Raw genomic sequence first — 26335 nt, 5'->3', positions numbered from 1 at the left:
CTGTACCTCCTTGTGCTATTTACGATATTTTGATGATATCCTACGTCATATCACAAAATTATACCATCAATATCTGTCTATTAAACAACTCAATTTTAAAAACAAAAGATCTACACAGATATATTATATATAATAAAAATTTTAAATTCAACTCAACAAATAGTTCTTCTATGTGTTATAGTAAAAATTTTATTATATAATTTCAAAAGTAATAAATAATAAATTATTCAACGCAAGGTTATGTTTTATGTTTCTATAATATCTTTATATTATCCTTCAATTTCATTCTTTTTATATACTTTTGTATTTGGAGTATTGTTAAATTTCCAAAATAAGGTATTAAAGAAAAGTGAGAGAAAATATAATCACTTCTACAATTTTTAATTGAAGTTCAACACAAAGTTCAGTTATTTTTGTATTTCTATAGTTCCATAATTTTGTGATATTATATTAATTTCAAGATGCAAAATATGACCAATACCAAATAATCAAGGCAAAAAAACACATTACAGACATCATCACATCAGACATACATATAATTTTCCACCATTTATCATGAAAAAAATAAATCAGTTTCTTTTACACAAAAAGTTTAAATATATATTTTTTTAAGAAGACAGTCCCCCTTTCATGGTATCTTTAGGTATTGCTCTCAAAAGAATGTTGTCAAAATGAGCTAAATTTAAGCTTTCAAGAATGGTAAAAGCAGTAAAAATATTCTAATACTACTAAAGTAGGAATTACATGGAGTTGATTAAGAAGGTGCATAGGCTATCAAGGTAGCTTGGAAAACCAAAGGCCATCTTGTCACTCTCCTTTTTTTAGTGCTGCTGGTGTTCTTTCTTATTTGTATACCTTTAAACATCATAAAATAACTCGTCAAACTTTCCAATCCTTCCCCTTTCCTATTTAAAAATGATCACTTCAGATTATAGAAGAAAAAGGTAATAGTGCACGAAATGATATTTTAAAAATGTCAATTTTGTTCCACTTCACAAAATCATTTTGGCATAAGCAGATACCTGAATATAATCCTCAAAAAAATCAAAACAAATGATGCCTCGAACTATTTGATTGACAAAATGCATGCCGCAATCTCTGAAATTCACAATTGGTATATCTTATCTTTATTACAGTACAAAGATATACTTACTGAGCAAAAAACTATTTTCTCATCCTACTTTAGACCAAAAGCACCTTCTGCTCACTACAAATTTATTCCAAAGATGAAGAAAAACATCTTAATGCTCCTCTTAAGTACCACAAAATTTCAGATTTGGCATCAAGCAAAAGTTCCATTCAAGAAGAAGTTTTTACGGCTAATAGTAATTTCCTCCAAGTTGTGCAAATGCTTGGTTATACATTGTGCAAAATTTATCATTATCAATCAAGTTACTGATACCTTCATAAGAAAAATAAATCAGGTACAATTATGTAATACACTATATTTTATTAATAAGGGCGTATAAGTCTTTAATTAAAGTTTTTAAAAAAAGAAATAATAGGAGAATGGGCTAAAGCCCATTAAAAGGAGAAATGTGAAAAGGGGAAAAGGGACGCAACAAAGCTGCTGCTAAACAAAAGAGAAGAAACCAAAAAAAAAACATAGAGGAAGAAGAAGAAGAAGAAGAAGAAAGAAGCTAGAACCAAACCTTGAGAAATTTTAATTACGCACTAATTCTTACGGGTAATACTCGAATTTTTCATATGGGTTCTTTTGTTCTGATAATTCTTTTTATCTCAGTTCATATATTTGAAAGGTTTCACAAGGTATAAGAAATTTAATACCAATAAGAGTTATTCTGGGCAAATTATACAATTGGAAGTTGGTCAATGTTACTGTAGGATAAATTCACTTTGAAAAAAAGAAGGAATATTATGGACAGTAATGCAGTTTCAATTTATGAACACGATTAAGGAAATTGAACAGTACAGGTAATAAACCATATAAATACCTTTTTATTTAAAAGATTTTGGACTAATTTAAATTACTCATAGCATGGGTAAATATAATTCGGCGAATTGATGATAAAATATAAAACTCGGAGGATTGAATATTCTAAATTAATAATGGATTTAGCCTAAATGAGGCAATTAACACGAGATCGGTGTTGATATGATTATACATTGATTGGAGGAAGTTGTACGAATTGCTTGAGGTGGAGCATTTGGTACTCGGCACGAGTACTGTGAGTCGCAATCTTACCGCAATTTGTGTTTTTCAAAACTTGCATGATTTACATATGATTTTAATATGAATATGTCACCAATTATTTTGAGTTGCATGTGGGACAAATCTTTTACTCGATATGATACCGAAATAGTTATTTGACATAAATACCGTTGTTTTAAATATTTCTGTTGTCACTAGATATATTTTACCGTTAATTGAATTTACTGTTATCGAAATGAAATTACATGATTTGATAAGAACCGAAATGCCCTATATTATTTTAAAATATTTTCTTATGAGTATATACGGATACAGAGACATATATATATATATATTCTGACTTGTCCCAATAAAAACGGTTGTGGTTAAGTGTTATTACTCACTGGGCTAGCGACTCATTCCCTGCTAATTCTTTTTTACAGAGACAGCAGTTGACGCATGCGAGGATTTCGTTAATTAGAGTGCACAGGTTGATAGTTTTTGGTGAGCCTCACACTTATTCGTGTGGGCGGAGATTTTATTTATTGTTATGGTATTTTCTTTGAACTCTTAGAGTCACTCCATAGTCATCCTTTTAGTGTCGTGAGTATTTATTTGTTGATATGGACTAGTTACTAGTATTATACTTTCTTTCCGTATTTTTAGAGTTGGTTTTGGTTTTATTATATTGAGGAGGTTGGTAATATTAGTGAAAACCCGTCTGTAGTTAGTTGATGAAGATTGTGACTGATTTAGGTGAATACTGGTTGGTTGTTACTTGTTTATGAGACAGAAAAGTTTTGGGGTTAGTACAAAAACATGGGAAACTCTGTTCGATTTTCTGTAAAATACCGTTGAGGCTTACTTGGGGGCACTTGCTGCTAAGTGCCAGTCATGATCCTAAATTGGGTCGTGACAAAGTTGGTATCAGAGCTTTGTCTTTAAGTCCAGAGTCATGGAGCAATGTTTAATAGAGTCTTGTTCATGGGTATGTAGGCGCCCATACTTATGATCTTGAGGATACTGAACATCTAGGAATGTTTTCCCTTCTTTCATTCTTTGATCGTGCGTTGTGATAACTTGAGATTGACTTTGAAATATTTCTTTCGCAGATGGCTAGGACACTCACACCCTCAGCTGCTGGACGTGGTGCTACCCGGGGTGGTGGTCAAGTTGGAGTTCATCAAACTAGAAGACGGGTTGCCCCTCAACCTGAAGTTGGGAACATGGGTCAACCCCAAGTTGTTATGCCAGATCAAGTACAAGGGCAGGGAGTTCAGGACGCTCCACCACCAGTGCCAATTGTTGTGCCTACTGTTGCCTTACCTGCAGACGGAGTGGCAAGGTAATTATGCCGCTTCATGCCGCTCAAACTTGTCCACACTGCCTCGATAAGCCTTTGCCAAACTTGTCTTGCCTGTCCCAAGACTTTGGCCAATACTTATTCCCCTGACAATGTTTCTCGTCCATTGTCCCACATGATCGTTCTGCTCCCGCATAGGCCCATGGCAAGGCCATCATACCACAATCCTTGCCACAGCCGCGCCACGTCCGATGACAAAGAATCAGGTCCTAACAAGCTGTCACAGGGTCAAATTGGGCCAATTTTTCGTGCCTAATTGACACTGCGCGACAGCAACCTGACACTCACGTTACTCAGCATTTTCCAACACTTAGCCAACTTTTCAACAAGTCCGTCCTTAAACAAAATTCGGCAGCAACATAAAGAGAACACAATCAAGTACAGGAAAATCCAACCTTTGCATTAATATGAAAATATACAAAGGACCCCTCACTTTGCTATGAACACAAATCGTTCATAGCCCACTTCGACTAGCCAAGATCACAAGTTGATCTTGTCACACTAAGACTTGCCCAAATGCCTAGCCTTAGCCCACTTCTGAAACACTCAGAAACCCTCACGTTTCTTTCTTGTTTCCCACTTTACTATGAACACAATTCGTTCACAGTCCACTTCGTCTAAGCAAAGATCACAAGTCGATCTTGCACACTAAGACCTGCCCAATTCCCAGCCTTAGCCCCCGTTTGAAACACTTAGAAACCCTCACGTTTCTCTCTTGTTTCCCACTTGGAAGTCTCACAACAGAACTTCCTTTCGAAGACACTCTTCTTCTTTTGAAGACCCTCTTCTACTTCTTCTCTCTTGAATTCCACACGAAATTCCCACCTATTTATAAGTATAGGTGCTGCCACTGGCAGATCTGAAGGGACAATATTACAAAGGGGCAGTCAATTCTAGTGCTTGTTCCACTTCAAGCACTAAATCAGCACTTTGACCACTTAATGGGGCATTATCCACGAAATGGCCTTCATCAGCATGCATTGTGGAGCACTTGGCCCTGTTTTCTGGAGCACTCAGCTCTTTGGTGGAGTACTGGCCCCACCTTCCACTGAAATCTGCCTTGCACACAGCTTTGCTAATTCTGTCCTAACATTGTAGTTGACATCCCCAACTACTTAGGCTATTTTTCCCACACGAAATGACATTACATACAAGCATTAAACAGACATAGATACAAGTCATTACAAAACTACAACGGCCCACTGCTTTGGCATGTGCACTGCATGTGCCCCTTTTGTTGGTCAGCTATTGCACGCCCAAGGCTGGTATTACTCCCAGCCTTGGCTGATTTTGACATTGCTCCGCGCCAATGTCTTTGTCCGCAACCTACTGTCCATGATTTTGCCGCACACGCCCGACACTCTTTGCCGCCCGCACATTGCCTTAGCTGCATTCCTGCCTTGTATATGTCAACACTTGTTTCACCCATGCCATTTCTTGTATTTTGTCTCACATAGCTTTACCTTAGCTATTAAAACCCTTTGCCATCATTCTGTGCCCCCGCAATTTAGCTTAGCTTGTACTTGGCGCTCCCACAATCCGAATTGCCCGTACCTTTGTCTTTGGCGCGCATGCCGCTTCATGCCGCTCAAACTTGTCTGCACTGCCTCGAAAAACCTTTGCCAAACTTGTCTTGCCTGTCCCAAGACTTTGGCCAATACTTGTTCCCCTGACAATGTTTCTCGTCCATTGTCCCGCATGATCGTTCTGCTCCCGCATAGGCCCATGGCAAGGCCATCATGCCACAATCCTTGCCACAGCCACGCCACGTCCGATGACAAAGAATCAGGTCCTAACAAACCACCCGCACCCTTTGAAATCGACGTCTTCGTCGAGCCGACTTAACGAATCAACCCCAAGGGGTTGTTGACATACAGCTCCCCTGGAGGTGCATTCGTATTTGCCACAATGGCATTTGCCTCCGCCGTTTGTTCCTGTCTCTCCGCAGCCAGCATAACATTCACCCTAGCCTGCACCGGATAATCCCTTTTCAAGTGCGGTCCCCCACAAGTGAAGCAGCCACTGAATTTGCCGCTTCCGTCCTTGCCCTTGGAAGTCTCCGTCTACCTTCCATTTTTGGCAAGACCCACGTCTTCGGCAGCCTGGCCTTTCCCACTTTTCTTTCATTCCTTTCCCTTGTCCTTTCTTCCGTCGAACTTTGAATGCGAAGACTCAGTAGGGTCATGACCTATATTGAGGTCAGCCAACACATCTGCCGCTGCAATTGCAGTAGAGAGGCTTTTAACATTCTGCCTTCTCAACTCTAATTGCGCCCAACCCTTCAACCCGCTCATGAAGTAATGCAGCTTGTCTTCCTCTGCCATGTTACTTACATTGAGCATCAAGGATGAAAATTCCTTGACATACTCCCTTACCATACCACTTTGTTTCAAATGGCACAGTCCGTCTCTCGCCACCCACGATGAGTTAGTTGGAAGGAATTGGGATTTTAATTCCTTCTTCAACGTCTCCCAAGTTTCAATCTTGGGCAGTCCAGCACTTTCCGCTTCTACTACTCGTGTACGCCACCATACCTTTGCATCATCCGTCAAATACATCGGTGTGATGGTCACTTTTTCATCATTCGGCACACGAGCAGCCAGGAAATACTGCTCCATATCCCACAAGAAATTTTCCAGTTCTTTGGCACTTCTTGCACCGCCATAAGCCTTTGGCCCCGGGATCCTCACTTTGGTGCGATCATTGTTTCTAGGGTCATTATTTTGTAACGCCCTTCAAAGTTGAACCACCTACTCGCGCAGTTCTTCCTCATCCTTGCGTACTAAGGCCATTTCTGCCAGCGCAGTCTCATACCTCGCTGCATAATCTTCCCCTAGGCGGGCCATTCTCGCAAGAACAGAAGAATTGAAACCCATTTCAAGAGCCTGCCCAACGAGTGCTTCCAATTGTTCCACTCTTTGGCGCAGTTCCGCATCTGTGCCACCAGCCATATTCTCAAACAGCAACACAAACTCTGCTACTGATCGTCTTACCACCGCTACGAACTTTGCTCTACTCTGATATTACTTTATCAGGGAGTCTGTCTCTCGCCACCCACGACGAGTTAGTTGGAAGGAATTGGGATTTTAATTCCTTTTTCAACGTCTCCCAAGTTTCAATCTTGGGCAGTCCAGCACTTTCCGCTTCTACTACTCGTGTACGCCACCATACCTTTGCATCATCCGTCAAATACATCGGTGTGATGGTCACTTTTTCATCATTCGGCACACGAGCAGCCAGGAAATACTGCTCCATGGCCCGCAAGAAATTTTCCAGTTCTTTGGCACTTCTTGCACCGCCATAAGCCTTTGGCTCCGGGATCCTCACTTTGGTGCGATCATTGTTTCTAGGGGCATTATTTTGTAACGCCCTTTAAAGTTGAACCACCTCCTCGCGTAGTTCTTCCTCATCCTTGCGTACCAAGGCCATTTCTTCCAGTGTAGTCTCATACCTCGCTGCATAATCTTCCTCTAGGCGGGCCATTCTCGCAAGAACAGAAGAATCGGAACCCATTTCAAGAGCCTGCCCAACGAGTGCTTCCAATTGTTCCACTCTTTGGCGCAGTTCCGCATCTGTGCCACCAGCCATATTCTCAAACAGCAATACAAACTCTGCTACTGATCGTCTTACCACCGCTACGAACTTTGCTCTACTCTGATATTACTTTATCAAGGAGTCCGTCTCTCACCACCCACGACGAGTTAGTTGGAAGGAATTGGGATTTTAATTCCTTCTTCAACGTCTCCCAAGTTTCAATCTTGGGCAGTCCAGCACTTTTCGCTTCTACTACTCGTGTACGCCACCATACCTTTGCATCATCCGTCAAATACATCGGTGTGATGGTCACTTTTTCATCATTAGACACACGAGCAGCCAGGAAATACTGCTCCATAGCCCACAAGAAATTTTCCAGTTCTTTGGCACTTCTTGCACCGCCATAAGCCTTTGGCTCCGGGATCCTCACTTTGGTGCGATCATTGTTTCTAGGGGCATTATTTTGTAACGCCCTTTAAAGTTGAACCACCTCCTCGCGCAGTTCTTCCTCATCCTTGCGTACCAAGGCCATTTCTTCCAGCGTAGTCTCATACCTCGCTGCATAATCTTCCTCTAGGCGGGCCATTCTCGCAAGAACAGAAGAATCGGAACCCATTTCAAGAGCCTGCCCAACGAGTGCTTCCAATTGTTCCACTCTTTGGCGCAGTTCCGCATCTGTGCCACCAGCCATATTCTCAAACAGCAACACAAACTCTGCTACTGATCGTCTTACCACCGCTACGAACTTTGCTCTACTCTGATATTACTTTATCGGGGCAGCTCTGATACCGGCTGTCACAGGGTCAAATTGGGCCAATTTTTCGCGCCTAATTGACACTGCGCGGCAGCAACCTGACACTTAGCCTTTTCCAACACTTAGCAAATTTTCAACAAGTCCGGCCTTAAACAAAATTCGGCAGCAACATAAAGAGAACACAATCAAGTACGGGAAAATCCCAACCTTTGCATTAATATGAAAATATAAAAAGGACCCCTCACTTTGCTATGAACACAAATCGTTCATAGCCCACTTCGACCAGCCAAGATCACAAGTTGATCTTGTCACACTAAGACCTGCCCAAATGCCTAGCCTTAGCCCACTTCTGAAACACTCAGAAACCCTCACGTTTCTTTCTTGGTTCCCACTTTACTATGAACACAATTCGTTCACAGTCCACTTCGTCTAAGCAAAGATCACAAGTCGATCTTGCACACTAAGACCTGCCCAATGCCCAGCCTTAGCCCCCGTTTGAAACACTTAGAAACCCTCACGTTTCTCTCTTGTTTCCCACTTGGAAGTCTCACAACAGAACTTCCTTTCGATGACACTCTTCTTCTTTTGAAGACCCTCTTCTACTTATTCTCTCTGCGGAATTCCTCACGAAATTCCCACCTATTTATAAGTATAGGTGCTGCCACTGGCAGATCTGAAGGGACAATATTACAAAGGGAAAATTCATTCTAGTGCTTGTTCCACTCCAAGCACTAAATCAGCACCTTGACCACTTAATGGGGCATTATCCACGAAATAGCCTTCATCAACATGCATTGTGGAGCACTTGGCCCTGTTTTCTGGAGCACTCAGCTCTTTGGTGGAGTGCTGGCCCCACCTTCCACTGAAACCTGCCTTGTACACAACTTAGTTAATTCTGTCCTAACATTGTAGTTGACATCCCCAACTACTTAGGCTATTTTTCCCACACGAAATGACATTACATACAAGCAATAAACAGACATATATACAAGTCATTACAAAACTATAACGGCCCACTACTTTGGCATGTGCACTGCATGTGCCCCTTTTGTTGGTCAGCTATTGCACGCCCAAGGCTGGCATTACGCCCAGCCTTGGCTGATTTTGACATTGCTCCGCGCCAATGTCTTTGTCCGCAACCTGCTGTCCATGATTTTGCCGCACACGCCCGACACTCTTTGCCGCCCGCACATTGCCTTAGCTGCATTCCTGCCTTGTATTTGTCAACACTTGTTTCACCCATGACATTTCTTGTATTTTGTCTCACATAGCTTTACCTTAGCTATTGAAATCCTTTGCCATCATTCCGTGCCCCCGCAATTTAGCTTAGCTTGTACTTGGCGCTCCCACAATCCGAACTACCCGTACCTTTATCTTTGGCGCGCATGCCGCTTCATGCCGCCCAAACTTGTCCGCACTGCCTCGACAAGCCTTTGCCAAACTTGTCTTGCATGTCCCAAGACTTTGGCCAATACTTGTTCCCCTGATAATGTTTCTCGTTCATTGTCCCGCATGATCGTTCCGCTCCCGCATAGGCCCATGGCAAGGCCATCATGCCACAATCCTAGCCACAGCCGCGCCACGTCCGATGACAAAGAATCAGGTCCTAACACTTGGAAAACCAAAGGCCATCTTGTCACTCTCCTTTTTTTAGTGCTGCTGGTGTTCTTTCTTATTTGTATACCTTTAAACACCATAAAATCACTCGTCAAACGTTCCAATCCTTCCCCTTTCCTATTTAAAAATGATCACTTCAGATTATAAAAGAAAAAGGTAATAGTGCACGAAATGATATTTTAAAAATGTCAATTTTGTTCCACTTCACAAAATCATTTTGGCATAAGAAGATACCTGAATATAATCCTCAAAAAAATCAAAACAAATGATGCCTCGAACTATTTGATTGACAAAATGCATGCCGCAATCTCTGAAATTCACAATTGGTATATCTTATCTTTATTACAGTACAAAGATATACTTACTGAGCAAAAAACTATTTTCTCATCCAACTTTAGACCAAAAGCACCTTCTGCTCACTACAAATTTATTCCAAAGATGAAGAAAAACATCTTAATGCTCCTCTTAAGTACCACAAAATTTCAGATTTGGCATCAAGCAAAAGTTCCATTCAAGAAGAAGTTTTTACGGCTAATAGTAATTTCCTCCAAGTTGTGCAAATGCTTGGTTATACATTGTGCAAAATTTATCATTATCAATCAAGTTACTGATACCTTCATAAGAAAAATAAATCAGGTACAATTATGTAATACACTATATTTTATTAATAAGGGCATATAAGTCTTTAATTAAAGTTTTTTAAAAAAGAAATAATAGGAGAATGGGCTAAAGCCCATTAAAAGGAGAAATGTGAAAAGGGGAAAAGGGACGCAACAAAGCTGCTGCTAAACAAAAGAGAAGAAACCAAAAAAAAACATAGAGGAAGAAGAAGAAGAAGAAGAAGAAGAAGAAGAAGAAAGAAGCTAGAACCAAACCTTGAGAAATTTTAATTACGCACTAATTCTTACGGGTAATACTCGAATTTTTCATATGGGTTCTTTTGTTCTGATAATTCTTTTTATCTCAGTTCATATATTTGAAAGGTTTCACAAGGTATAAGAAATTTAATACCAATAAGAGTTATTCTGGGCAAATTATACAATTGGAAGTTGGTCAATGTTACTGTAGGATAAATTCACTTTGAAAAAAAGAAGGAATATTATGGACAGTAATGCAGTTTCAATTTATGCACACGATTAAGGAAATTGAACAGTACAGGTAATAAACCATATAATTACCTTTTTATTTAAAAGATTTTGGACTAATTTAAATTACTCATAGCATGGGTAAATATAATTCGGCGAATTGATGATAAAATATAAAACTCGGAGGATTGAGTATTCTAAATTAATGATGGATTTAGCCTAAATGAGGCAATTAACACGAGATCGGTGTTGATATAATTATACATTGATTGGAGGAAGTTGTACGAATTGCTTGAGGTGGAGCATTTGGTACTCGGCACGAGTACTGTGAGTCGTAATCTTACCGCAATTTATGTTTTTCATAACTTGCATGATTTACGTATGATTTTTAATATGAATATGTCACCGATTATTTTGAGTTGCATGTGGGATAAATCTTTTACTCGATATGATACCGAAATAGTTATTTGACATAATTACCATTATTTTAAATATTCTTGTTGTCACTATATATGTTTTACCGTTAATTGAATTTACTGTTATCGAAATGAAATTACATGATTTGATAAGAACCGAAATGCCCTATATTGTTTAAAAATATTTTCCTATGAGTATATACGAATTATAGAGAGGGCATTCTTATGATATTTTCTGTTTAATATATATATATATATATATATATATATATATATATATATATATATATATATATATATATATATATATATATATATATTCTGCATTGTCCCAATAAAAACGGTTGTGGTTAAGTATTATTACTCACTGGGCTAGCGACTCATTTCCTGCTAATTCTTTTTTTTACAGAGACAGCAGTTGACGCAGGCGAGGATTTCGTTAATTAGAGTGCACAGGTTGATAGTTTTTGGTGAGCCTCACACTTATTCGCGTGGGCGGAGATTCCATTTATTGTTATGGTCATTTCTTTGAACACTTAGAGTCGCTCCATAGTCATCCTTTTAGTGTCGTGATTATTTATTTGTTGATATGGACTAGTTACTAGTATTATACTTTCTTTCCGTATTTTTAGAGTTGGTTTTAGTTTTATTATATTGAGGAGGTTGGTAATATTAGTGAAAACCCGTTTGTGGTTAGTTGATGGAGATTGTGACTGATTTAGGTGAATACTGGTTGGTTGTTACTTGTTTATGAGACAGAAAAGTTTTTGGGTTAGTACAAAAATATGGGAAACTCTGTCCGATTTTCTGTAAAATACCGTTGAGGCTTACTTGGGGGCACTTGCTGCTAAGTGCCAGTCATGATCCTAAATTGGGTCGTGACAAAGTTGGTATCAGAGCTTAGTCTTTAAGTTCAGAGTCATGGAGCAATGTTTAATAGAGTCTTGTTCATGGGTATGTAGGCGCCCATACTTATGATCTTGAGCCTACTGAACATATAGGAATGTTTTCCCTTCTTTCATTCTTTGATCGTGCGTTGAGATAACTTGAGATTGACTTTGAAATATTTCTTTCGCAGATGGCTAGGACACTCATACCCTAGCTGCTGGACGTGGTGCTACCCGGGGTGGTGGTCAAGTTGGAGTCCATCAAACTAAAAGACAGGTTGCCCCTCAACCTGAAGTTGGGAACATGGGTCAACCCCCAAGCTGTTATGCCAGATCAAGTACAAGGGTAGGGAGTTCAGGACGCTCCACCACCAGTGCCAATTGTTGTGCCTACTGTTGCCTTACCTGCAGACGCAGTGGCAAGGTTATTGAATGTGTTAGAGGTATTGGTACCTACTCAGGGTGGAAGTTCAACTCCTCAGGCTACTTTACAGACACAAGCAGCTACACAGACTCAGACTTTCGGGAATAAGGAAGTATCCCTACAAGAGTTCCTGTTATTGAAATCACCAAAATTCACAGGTTCTGATAATTCAGCAGATCTTCAAAGTTTCTTGGATGGGACACTCAAGGAATTACGTGCTCTAGGATTTTCTAGTGAGAGAGTCGTATAGCTCGCATCATACAAACTAAAGGATATGGCTAACACATGGTATGAAACTTTATTTCTAGGAAGTCAGCAGAAGTAGCACCACTGACATGGGACGAATTCACTAAATTGTTCATGAATCATTTTCTTCCGGACATCCTGATGTAAAAATATCCTAGAGACTTTGAGAGATTGGTTCAGACTCCGGATATGAATGTGTCAACATATAACACCAACTTTTGTAAGCTGGCTAGATATGCCCCTTAGTGCCTACCGAATAATCTCGAGTTCAGAGGTTTTTTGATGGATTGGTTGGTCTCCTATACACTGTAGTAGCCCCACAGATGAAAAATTTATCCTACTCTGATGCAGTCGATCTTTCTAGAAAGATTGAAACCAAGGGGGTGAGGACCGTGCAGCTAGTGATGTACGTAAGAAGGCCAAGACATGAGGGTCTTTCAGTGGCAGTTTTAGTGAAAATCGAAGAGCAGGAAATCAAGGACAACAACAACATGGTTCTTAGATAGGGTCACACTTGTCTTCACAGTCCACATACAGACCACATTACAGACAGGGTAATAGGGGACCATCATCTTCTGGACATCATAATTCTGGGCAGATATATGACACTACTCTAGTCTGCCAGACTTGTGGTAGATCACATTTGGGCCAATGTCGTGTTCTAACTGGAGAGTGCTTTCGGTGTGGCCAGTTGGGACATCACTTGAGGGATTTCCCTCAGCCTCCAAGAAATTTCAACCAGGCTTCTATTCAGTCAGCTGCACCTAATCAGACTACTCATAATACTTCAGGTGCTATATGTACAAGAAATAGAGGTAGAGGTGCTGAAGATCGTGCTACTGTGAATCAAGGACAGGGGAATGCTGGTAGAGGTAAGGCGGGAGTTTTTGCATTTACTAGACAGGATGCTCAGGCCTCGAATGTTGTGGTTACATGTATTCTTTCTGTTCGTTCATTTGGTGCACTTGCGTTGATTGATCCGGGATCTACTCACTCCTATGTGTCCTCGTACTTTGCTTTGAGGTTTAGTAGACAAACTGAGCTATTGAATGACCCTTTTCTAGTTGCTACTCCTGTTGGAGAGTCTCTATTAGCTGAATACGTGTATCGTGCTTGTCAGATTTGGGTTGAGGGTAGAGATACTCTAGCTGACCTTATTGTACTTGATATGATTGACTTTGACATGCCGATGGAAATGAATTGGTTATCTTCCTGCTATGCTATCGCCGATTGTCATGCAAAGATAGTCAAGTTTGAGATACCAAACGAACCCAGTTTTGTTCTAAAAGGGGGTCAAGTTCCAAAGAATTGCAAATTTGTATCTTTTATGAAGGCTTAACGACTGCTGAAGAAAGGTTGCTTGGGTCTCTTAGCTATTGTAAATGACACAAGAAAGGAAACAGTTAGTATAGAAAATGTACCAGTAGTGAGAGAATTTTCTGATGTATTTCCTAAGGATTTACCAGGATTGCCTCTAGTACGAGAAATAGATTTTGGTATTGATTTGCCACCTTACACACAACCCATATCAATACCTCCATATCGGTTGGCACCAGCAGAGTTGAAGGAGCTAAAACAACAACTGCAGAATTTGTTAGATAAGGGTTTTATCAGACCGAGTATATCTCCATGGGGTGCACCAGTACTGTTCGTAAAGAAGAAAGACGGATCCCTGAGAATGTGCATTGACTACAAGCAGTTGAACAAGATAACAATGCGTAATAAATATCCTTTGCCTCTTATAAATGACATGTTTGATTAGTTACAAGGAGCTGCCCACTTTTCAAAGATTGACCTCCATTCTGGTTATCATCAACTTAGAATCAAAGATGAAGATATTTCTAAGACTGCTTTCAGAACTCGATACAAGCACTATGAGTTTCTTGTGATGCCTTTCGGGCTTACTAATGCTCCAGTTGCATTCATGGATTTAATAAATAGGGTGTTCAATTCATTTCTGGATAGATTTGTAATAGTATTTATTGATGATATCCTGATATATTCTCGTATCCAAGGAGAACACGAGAAACATCTCAGGATTGTGTTGTAGACATTGCGAGAGCTTCGACTTTATGCTAAGTTCTCGAAGTGTGAATTTTAGCTAGACTCGGTAGCATTTATGGGGCATGTTGTATCCAAAGATGGAATTATGGTAGATCCTAAGAAGACAGAAGTTGTGCAGAAATGGCCCAGGCCTACTTCTCCTACAGAGATTCGCATCTTTTTAGGCTTAGCAGGCTATTACAGGCGTTTTATGCAGGATTTCTCCAGAATAGCAGTGCCACTGACCAAGCTAACACAGAAAAATGTAAAGTTTCAGTGGACGGAGGAATGTGAGTAAAGATTTCAAAAACTCAAAACATGTTTGACAACTGCACCAATATTAGCCTTACTATCAGGTTCTGGAGGATTTACAATATTCTGTGACGCCTCGAGCATGGGATTAGGATGTGTTCTCATGCAAAATGGTCTTGTTATAGGTTATGCTTCGAGTCAATTGAAAAAGCACGAGCAAAACTATCCTACACATGATTTGGAGATGGTTGCAGTGGTATTTGCTCTAAAGATTTGGAATCATTACCCATACGGTGAAACTTGTGAGATTTATACTGACCATAAAAATCTGAAGTATATCTTTCAGCAGAGAGATCTGAATCTTCGGCAGCATCGGTGGATGGAACTACTCAAAGACTATGATTGTTCTATTTTGTATCATCCTGGAAAAGCAAATGGGATGGCTGATGCATTGAGTAGAAAATCTATGGGGAGTTTGGCACATATAGCTCTCCTGTAAAAAGACTTTTGGCCAAAGATATTAAGAGACTACAAGATATAGGTATCAGATTTAGTGTCAGAAATTCAGAGGCATTGTTGGCTTGTGCTCAAGCTAAGTCATCATTAGTTGAGTGCATTAAGGCCACCCAATACGAGGATGAGCGGCCATCTAATATGAGGATGAGCGATTATGCAAATACAAAGATGAGGCCTTAACTGGTAAAAGCAAGGATAAGATTATTGAAAGTGACGGTGTTCTTTGAATGGGTGACAAGCTATGTATAGCAGACGTAGATGAGTTGAGACATGTTGTTCTTGAAGAAGCCCACAACTCTAAATACACTATACATCCTAGATCCACAAAAATGTATCATGACCTAAAGCAATTCTATTGATGGGAAGGTGTGAAGAAAGATGTTGCTAACTTTGTTTCTAGCTGTTTGACTTGTTAGCAGGTCAAGGCTGAGCATCAGCAACCCGCAGGACTGCTACAACAAATTGAGATTCCAGAGTGGAAATGGAAAAGAATTACTATGGATTTTGTCACCAGGCTACCACGAACCCTTAGAGGTAATGAATCTTTATGGGTGATTGTAGAACGACTGATGAAATCAGCACACGTTTTGCCAAGGAAGACTACATATGGTGGAGTGAGGTATGCACAGATATTTATGAACAAAATTGTCTGACTTCACGGAGTTTCAATATCCATAATCTCTTATAGAGGATCACAATTTACCTCACACTTTTGAAAATATTTTCAAGAAGCATTGGGTACACAAGTAGATCTTACTACTGCATTTCATCCACAGAAAGGCGGGTAGTCTGAACGTACTATACAGATCTTGGAGGATATGTTGAGAGCTTGCATTCTTGAGTTTGGAGGTAGTTGGGATGCTTATCTACCTTTAGCTGAATTTGCTTACAACAATAGCTTCTAGTCCAGTATTCAAATGGCATCGTACGAAGCATTGTATGGTAGAAGATGTCGTTCTTCTATCGGATGTTTTGAAACTGGTGAGACTAACTTATAGAGACCTGACCTAGTACAAGAAGCTATAGACAAGGTCCAGTTGATCATACAGAGATTGCTTGCAACTCAAAGTAGACAAAAGTTTTATGCTGATAAGAGAAGAAGAGATTTAGCATTCACAATTGGGGACAAAGTGTTCCTACGAGTCTCCCCTATGAAAGGTGTGATGCGGCTTGGGGAAAGAGGCAAGTTGAGCTCCAGGTTTATAGGACCGTATGAGATACTAGACCGAGTGGGAGTTGTGGCTTATCGTTTGGCACTTCCTCTTGAGCTGTCCTTTATTCATCCAGTGTTTCATGTCTCAATGCTAAGGAAATATATATCAGACTCATCTCAGATGCTTGAAGCACCTGCTATACCGCTTGATGAGAAGTTGTCTTACGAGGAGGAACCAATGGCTATTGTTGATAGGCAAGTAAGAAAGCTACGGTCAAAAGAAATTGAGTTCATAAAAGTCTTATGGCGAAATCATACAGTTGAAGAAGCTATGTGGGAAGTAGAAAAAGATATGCAAGCGAAGTGCCCCCATTTGTTTCAGTCTACAGGTACGTACTTGAGTTAAATTCGGTGACCGAATTTCATAAGGTGGGGAGGATGTAATACCCTATATTGTTTTAATAAGGGCATATAAGTCTTTAACTAAAGTTAAAATAAATAAATAATAGGAGATTGGGCTAAAGCCCATTAGAAGGAGAAATGTGAAAAGGGGAATAGGGGAAAAAGGGTGCAGCAAAGCTGCGGCTAAGCAACAGAGAAGAAACCAAAAAACAAAAACCATAGAGGAGGAAACAGAAGAAGAAGAAGAAGAAGAAGAAAGAGGTTGGAACCAAACCTTGAGAAATCTTACTTACGCACTGGTTCTTACGGGTAATACTCGAATTTCTCATCTGGAGTTCTTTTCTTCTGGTAATTCTTTTTTATCTCAGTTCATATATTTGAAGGGTTTCACAAGGTATAAGAAATTTAATACCAATAAGAGTTATTCTAGGCAAATTATGCAATTGAAAGTTGGTCAATGTTACTGTAGGATAAATTCACTTGAAAAAAAAAAGGAATATTATGGACAATAATGTTATTTCAGTTTTAATTTATGCACACGATTAAGAAATTGAACAGTACAGGGAATAAAACATATAAATACCTTTTTATTTAAAAAAATTTGGTCTAATTTAAATTACTCATAGCATGGGTAAATATAATTCGGCGAATTGATGATAAAATATAAAACTCGGAGGATTGGGTATTCTAAATTAATGATAGGTTGAGCCTAAATAAGGCAATTAATACGAGATCAGTGTTGATATGATTATAGATTGATTGGAGAAAGTTGTACGAATTGCTCGAGGTGAAGCATTTGGTATCATATCTTACCGCAATTTGTGTTTTTCATAACTTGCATGATTTACACATAATTTTTAATATGAATATGTCACAGATTATTTTGAGTTACATATAGGACAAGTCTTTTACTCGGTATGATACTGAAATTGTTATTTGATATGATTACCGTTGTTTTAAATATTCTTGTTGTCACTAGATATGTTTTACTGTTACTTGAATTTACTGTTATCGAAATGAAATTACATGATTTGATAAGAACCGAAATGCCCTATATTGTTTTAAAATATTTTCCTATGAGTATATATGGATTAGAGAGACAAGTATAAATGGGAGTAGACTTTGAAGGATCCCGTAGCTAACAGCGGGTTCGTTAGACCTGGTGTACCTTGTAATTACCGAGTACTGTTATAACCCTCACTAGTAGGAAGGTAGAACTAGTATACCGTTACTGATTTTCCTCGAGTATGGACTACCTTTATATTTGACTTCTTACGAAGAAGTCCACAGTTATACCGATTACATGATCCATTCATTGAAACCTCCCAAACATGAATATTGATATTACACAGTATTTTATCGAGCTTATTACCGAATTGTCAATTGATTTATATTACATGAAAAACATGATAGAGACTGATTATTGTTTATTATTTCTAAAAGGGCATTCTTATGATATTTTCTGTTTGATTTATATATATAACATATTTTCTGACTTGTCCCAATAAAAACGATTGTGGTTAAGTGTTATTACTCACTGAGCTAGCGATCCATTCCCCGCTAATTATTTTTTTACAGACACAACAGTTGACGCAAGTGGGGATTTAGTTAATTAGAGTGCACAGATTAATAGTTTTTGGTGAGCCTCGCACTTATTCGCGTGTGCGAAAATATTATTTATTGTTATGGTCTTTTCTTTGAACTCTTAGAGTCGCTCCATAGTCATCCTTTTAGTGTCGTGAGTATTTATTTGTTGATATGGACTAGTTACTAGTATTATGCTTTCTTTCCGTATTTTTAGAGTTGGTTTTGGTTTTATTATGTTGAGGAGGTTGGTAATATTGATGGAAACCCGTTTGTGGTTAGTTGATGAAGATTGTGACTGATTTAGGTGAATATTGGTTGGTTGTTACTTGTTTATGAGACATGAAAGTTTTTGGGATAGTCCAAAAACAGGAAAACTCTATCCGATTTTCTATAAAATACCGATGAGGCTTACTTGGGGGCACTTGCTCCTAAGTGCCGGTCATGATCCTAAATTGGGTCGTGACAAACCCCTTGTCCTTATTCATATTCTCTCTAGATATTATATGCTTCTTCACCCGTGATTTTTATTTGCATTATACGTTATATAGTTATATTTTAAACACTTATCAAGTAATGTAACATTTTCATTGACAAATTACTCAATATTGTGGCACGAAGAGTAAAGCTCAAAAGTATACCTCAATTGTATCAATTTCTAGCAAGGACGCTACTTGTTTGGCCGAAGCAAGTAACAGAGTTGCAGCTGTTAAACATGTACCTCCAATAGATCTGACTGTTTGTCTATACCTTTTTAACTTGCTCATTTTGAACAGCATAGTCTCCACTCTGTTCTGTGTGACCATCATTTGTTTAGTTCAACATCTTAATAAAAGGAGAATACATCATCAAATGCCTAAGACAATCACTTGGCTAAAAAAGGGAAATGAATTCCTAATAAGGAAAACAGTCTGATGCGCCAATATTATATATGAGTTTTCTGAAAATACGATTCAACATCAAAAGGAAAGTTGGTACATAAGAATAATGCATCACAATATCATCATAGAGTTTAATAGAAATTACATTTTAATGTTGATGTTTCTGTCACATGTGTGACTGTTTCATAATCTCTCTCAAAACGTGACTTGTTTGAAGCATTCATGAAGCTTATCTATCCCCAAATGAGAAAATAGTTAAAGTATTAAAATTTAAATTTAATAAAAGTAAATAATGTCAAACATCTTGTCATGATTTACCCACTTTTAATGAATTTTAACATCCTATATATTTTTTATTGACAAAACAAATGTTAAATGTGAAATAACTCAATTAAATTAGTAAATGTGAATTGTTTATGATTGTAATGAATGTTACCAGTTATAGGGAAGGTCAAAAGAAAGGTCCTTTTAACAATTCTAATGAATTTAATATTTTGAGCATCCAAACCTACTGCAACCTTGTCCAAGTAAATTTGAGATCACCTATGTCATACCGAAAACGGCCAACACTTAAGGAGAAAACAAAATAGCAAGAAAGAGCATAATTAAAAGGAAAAAGAAAACTATGAGAAGTCCATATATAACAATAAATTAGTCTAACCACATGGAAACCTCTCCTTTGAAATAAGATGATTGAATTTTCAACTAAACCTCAAAAGATTGACTAACACTTCAATCAACTCTGCCCTATTTGTATATATTTTACAAGTTCTAATTTTAATATCTAGAGAATTCGTGATATCCTCTAATTGTTCCAAAAGTAAATAGCAATAAAATTGAGTAAAAAGAGTTGAGATAATTTAAAAATCGAAGAGAAGGAACCTGCAAAGTCGTGAACTGTTCTGTGGATTTTCTCTGGAGCAAAAAGTCTCATGTCCTTGAAGCCTTTGAGTGCTTTCAAGTAATCGCTGATTTTCAACTTCGAACCGGTATCTTAAGTCCACCACCAGTGGCTCCGATTGGCCGATGTCTTATATTTTGGGGATAGCACAATTATGAAGGATGCCACAAAATCTTGTCTCACTAACATTTTTTTCCCGGCAGGGCACAAAGAAAAAAGACTAAACTGGCTATGGTGTATTATGAGAAAGAAGAGGAACAGAGAAGGCGTAACTAAGATGAATAATAGAGGAAGGTTTAATGAGAAGGGTTAATGAATGACCGCGACTTTTGAGTCTTAACTGAAGGGTAAAAATTATTTTACACAAAGAGAAGAAACAAAATAATAGAGAAAATGTTAAAAAACTGTCAAAAAAGATAAGTCTGAAATACTCACTCCGTTTACTTTTACTTGACAGATATACTAAAAATAGATTTTCATTTTTACTTGTCACTTTACGTATATCAAGAGAATATAATTTTTTTTCCTGTTATACCCACAATATTTATTACTCATTTCAAATTATTTTCTCAAATTCAATAAAATATGTATCAATTAATATGGACATCATGGTAAATTATGTACTTCATTTATTATATCTTAAGGGGCGTCAAAACGTGCCAAAAAAAAGTGAACGGAGGGAGTACTTGCTTAAGAGGGTGCCAAGTCACTAGGCATATGCCCCTCAATTATATATATATAGATTATGGTGTCATATATAAGGGCTTCAAGGATAGTATTATTTATCCAAATATTAGTGTTAAGGATATTACGTGATTGTCTTACCAGAACTATCAAAAGAAATGGATGACCTTTTCTTCATTCCTTACATTTGCATAAGCTAATGTTAGACTGTGTGAAAGAATGCTGATTGAGTTGATCATGAAAAAGAAGAAGGAGCTGAAGAAATTAAAGATCAGTAAATTCCAAGAATTGTTTCTATTTTCTCTTGCATCATTCTCTCTTGGCATGTTTATGCACGTTCGGTCATATATTTTAGTTCTATACTGAGAGGTCTTTTTACTGTAAGGATGAACTCTTCCTTACAAATAATATGTTCATATTAATACTGCTCTTTCAATTAGAGTAGTTTCTTTTACTGTAGATAATATTGTCATCTGTGGGATGTGTGTTAGAAAATTTAGGAGAGCAAAACAACACAAAAGAACACTCAAAACTCACAAAGGAAGAAAGTGGAGGAAATGATGATTTCTATTCAACTTGACTTGCTCCAAATGGCTAGGAATACATGGCTATTTATAGGAAAAATCTTTCATGTATCTAGCCTACACTACATGTAAACATAATAACTAAGTTCACACCTCACATCTTTCAAAGTATACGAATGACATTACTAGACATTGTATCTTCCAAAGTACATCAATGTGTTCATACTCTAATACATGTACTACATTAATATTCTAGTTCATGAACTAATGCAAACAAATATAAACAAGTTTATATTGTTCACATTTTAACATCCCCTTAAACTTGTTTCATCACTCCAAGAGCCATTCTTAGCTTTTGAAAGAGCTCAATCTTCAACGGCTTGGTAAAAATATCCGCAATTTAGTCTTGTGACTTCACGTGCTCAAGCTCCACATCTTTATCAGATATGCAATCTCTGATAAAGTGATACCTAGTATCAATATGTTTGCTCTTTTTATGAAATACCGGGTTCTTGGCCAATTCAATAGCCGATTTGTTGTCAACGAAAATCTTTGTTGCATCTTCTTGTGGTTGGTGAAGTTTTTCCCACAAGCTCCTTAGCCAAATTGCATGACTAACATAAGAACAAGCTGCTACATACTTTGCTTCACAAGTTGACAAAGTCACAATTGGTTGTTTCTTAGAATTTCATGTAAATGCGAAATTTCCAAGAAATAAACCAAACCCACTAGTGCTCTTTCGATCATCAATATCACCGGCCCAATCACTGTCACATTATCCAACATTTGGAGTCTTTGAAAGATGAATAAAACATTCCATAATCAAGGGTATATAACTCCCGACCAGTCGTTTTGAGTATTACAACCATGTTCCTCTATTTACTGCTCAATTTATATTTTACAGTCAATTTAAGACTTACCGGGTTAGTTGGTTCGGGTTCGAAGAGAATTCGGAGTGAAATGAGACGCGTGTCTCATAATTAAAAAAAATAAGTTAGAAAAGTTGACAGGATATGGATTTATGTGTAAACGACCTCAGAATAGAGTTTTGATGATTCCAATAGCTCCGTATGGTGATTTTGGACTTAGGAGCGTGTTCGAAAAATTATTTGGATGTTCGTAGTGGAATTAGGCTTGAAATTATGAAAGTCGAATTTTCGGAAAGTTTGATCGAGGAGTTGACTTTTTGATATCGGGGTCGAAATTCGATTCTGAAAATTTTATTACCTTTGTTATGTCATATATGACTGGTGTGCAAAATTTGAGGTCAATCGTACTTGATTTGATAGGTTCCGGCGTCGTTTGTAGAAATTAAAAGTTTCAAAGTTCATTAGGCTTGAATTGGGGTATGATTCGTGTTGTCGTGCCTCTTGTACAAGGTGTATTGGAAGGTGTTCCATCACATCAAAGAAACCACATGAAAATATTTTTTCCATCTTACTAGAAATTAACGAATGTTCTGATCCATCCGAAGTAGGTTTTCTTCCCTTAATGTGGTAGAACACAAGTCTTTGAAAAACAAACTAATCTTTGTGATGGGTTTCCAGATTCTTTCAGGCAAACCACAAAATGCAATAGGCACTAAGGTCTCCATGAAAACATGGCAGTCATGACTTTTCAAATGGCTCAACTTCCCTACCTCCATATCTACTTTTTTTCCAAGATTCGACGCATAACCCTCAGGCATTTTCAAAGGTTGTAAATATACATCAATCAAACTTTTTGAATTACGTGGACCGGGGATAATACAATTTAAGAATATATATGGACTAGTCATACACAACTCAGGTGGTAGATTATAAGGTGTAAGAAAGACAGGCCAACATGAATATGGTGTCGCAGATATAGAAAAGGGCGTGATGCCATCCGCATACAGACCTAACCGAATGTTCCTTGGTTTACTAGCAAAATCTGGATATGTCCTATCAAAGTGCTTCCAAGCTTCTCCATCTGAAGGATGACACATAACACCAGGTGGTCTTCTATTTTCAAAGTGCCATCTCATATGAGGAGCAGAACTCATCGATGCATATAAACTCTTTAACCTAAGTATAAGAGGTAAATAATGCATCGCCTTGACAACGACCATATTCCCGTTGGAAAGCCTCTTGAAACGAGGCTTTTCGTAAAATTTACAACTGTCTAAAATTGCATCATCTTTATAATATAACATGCAACCATCTTCACAACAATCAATTCTCATTGACGAAAGTCCTAATTTAGAAACCAATCTCTTTGCCTTATAGAAATCATCAGGTAAGTTGATATTAGGGTCAACTAGTTCACTCATAAGGTCAATGAAAGAGTCCATGGCTGCTTGAGAAATATTCCAATCAGATTTGATACTTAGTAATCTAACTGCAACAGACAACTCAGAGTGCGGACTTCCTTCATGTAGTGGAAGACTAGCTTTCTCTAACTGTTCATAAAAATGTTTTGCGTCATTATTAGGAGTTTGTTCAACATTTTCATTGGGCTCACTCCTGAAGTGCATCCCAAAAGCATCTGCAATAATATCCTGAATTCTAGAATCAAGATTTGTATTCTCCACCGACCTACTACTTTCACCAACAACCATGTTATGAAATATCCCATGGCAACCATCGATCTCTCCATGATTAGTCCACACAAAGTAATTCTCTATAAACCCCTTCCTATAAAGATGAAGCTTAACTTCCTCCGATTTTTTAAACTTCATACAATCGCACCTGACACAAGGGCACCTAATTACTCCTTCACTTTGGTATGGTGGAAGTGACATTGCATGTCTAATAAAGTCATCAACCCCTTCTACAAAATCCTCCCGCAATCCCCGCCAATTAGGATAATTTCTATTGTATATCCAAGTACGATGTTCCATCTATACAAATAAAACAAGAACAAATTAATTTATTCTATAATTATAAATTAATTATATCTTTTTTAGTAAATTCAAGAGAGTTATATTTTTCTAATTACACCAATTTATTTCCTAAAAATTCAATTCATATCCTAAAAGTTCAATTTACAAGAACAAATCCTAAAAACTAAAATTTCAATTCATATCCTACGAGTTTAAACATAAACTAACTAAACTAAAGAAATTCAACCCATACCCTAAAAGTTCGATTCACAAAAACAAATTAATTTATTCTATAATTATAAATTAATTATATCGTTTTTAGTTAATTCAAGATAATTATTTTTTCCTAATTACACCAATTTATATCCTAAAAGTTTAATTCATATCCAAAATGTCCAATTCATATCTTAAAAGTTCAATTCATATCCTAAAAGTTCAACTCACAAGAACAAATCCTAAAAACTAAAATTTCAATTCATATCTTACGAGTTTAAACATAAACTAACTAAACTAAAGAAATTCAACCCATACCCTAAAAGTTTGATTCACAAGAACAAATCCTAAATCCTAGATTCTAACTAAACTATTCAAGACAATACAAAGTTAATAATTCAATTCTAACTAAACTATTCAAGACAATACAAACTCAAAATTGAAACACTCATAAATTAAAACTAATTCATAACTAATTGACTAATTAATAAAACTAATTAGTTAATAAAACAAATTAAAACAAGACCTAAACCCTAATCCTCAATAAAATACAATGTTCAAATAATTAAAACACTAATCAATTGAAACTAATTCATAACTAATTAACAAAACCTAAAAATAATAAATAAATGGGTTGTAATTCAAACCTAGAATATTTAGGAGGTGGAGAAGGAGAGGGGCGATAGTGGCAGCAGCAGCGGCGACAGCGCGGCGACGACGGGGGCTGGGCGATGGCGACGCGGGGTGGGGAATGGAATTTATGTGAGGGAAATAGAGAAGGAGAGGGGAAGGTATTGAGTGAGAGAAATATAGAAGGAGAGGAAAAGGTAAGAGAGAAATGGGGGTTCCCCCGTTATTTCAATTCTGATTTTAGAATTACCGACCAAAGTTGGTCGGTATATTAAGTGTTGACCGTTTGACGAAAAACCGACCAACTTTGGTCAGTTTTAAAAAAAAAACTAAATTCTTTTTTTTTGTGTTTTGTTTCTTAAAATATTATAAACTATAAAAAAAATATTATAAACTATAAGTATTTATTTTATTTAACTATACAATTATTATAAATAATTATAAACTATAAACATAATCTTTATAAATAATTATATTAATTATTTACTTTTAATAAATTATAATAGCATCTATCTAAGTAAATTTTCTAAGTTATAATTAAGTATGTGAGTAATTTCTCTCTCACACACATACTATATTGTAATTGATGTTAATAACTTCTTTTTTCATTCGTTCATCACTAGTAATGCATGACATAGATTAAACGATATATAGGTCGAGACGTTTTGATGAATCATCGATTAATATTCATCGATGCATCTAAGTAAGTTATAAGTCGATGAATCAATTTATAAATAGATATATTTGATGATAAAGTATATATACTAATTATGATCTTCACAAGTCTATCCCTAAAAGAACCCGACCATGTGGTCCTAGCGCTTCGTGTTCTTATATATATACGGCTATACCTATACACACACACACACACTTCATTGTAATACTTTAACTAATACACTTCACTGTAATACTTTAACCATATATATAGCTTGTTATAGTATATGTTAGTGTGTATATATAGCTTGTTAAAGTTTGACCTATTAATTTAACTCGTATACTTGATACTAATAACTTCTTTCATTTATTTAATTTGTGATCCATATATATATGTCAAAAATGTTTAGTATTAATTCTTCTATTTTTTATTCATTCATCACTAATAATGCATGACATAGATTAATCGATATAAGTCTAGATGTTTTGTTTTTACTATTAGTCGATATAGGTCAAACGTTTTGTTTTTAATATTCATCGATGCATCTAAGTAAGTTATAAGTCGATGAATCAATTTA

General features: G+C 37.2%; 1 long non-coding RNA gene across 3 annotated transcripts; it reads right to left on the bottom strand.

Moving 5' to 3' along the window:
• Positions 1 to 530: 530 nt before the first annotated feature.
• LOC142166924 (uncharacterized) lies at positions 531 to 20748 on the bottom strand. Of its 3 annotated transcripts, none has more exons than XR_012697444.1 (3): positions 20192 to 20748; positions 19070 to 19222; positions 531 to 855 (listed from the first exon to the last, which is right to left on the bottom strand). It is a non-coding gene; the product is annotated as an uncharacterized LOC142166924 (long non-coding RNA). The 3 variants fall into 3 exon arrangements; XR_012697443.1 differs by lacking the exon at positions 531 to 855 and adding an exon at positions 4476 to 9487 and having other exon boundaries at positions 20192 to 20745; XR_012697442.1 differs by lacking the exon at positions 531 to 855 and adding an exon at positions 9511 to 10034 and having other exon boundaries at positions 20192 to 20745.
• Positions 20749 to 26335: the final 5587 nt, after the last annotated feature.

Source organism: Nicotiana tabacum, chromosome 12 (genome assembly GCF_000715075.1).
Source record: "Nicotiana tabacum cultivar K326 chromosome 12, ASM71507v2, whole genome shotgun sequence".
NCBI lineage: Eukaryota > Viridiplantae > Streptophyta > Magnoliopsida > Solanales > Solanaceae > Nicotiana > Nicotiana tabacum.
This window is presented reverse-complemented; position numbering and strand designations above follow the sequence as displayed.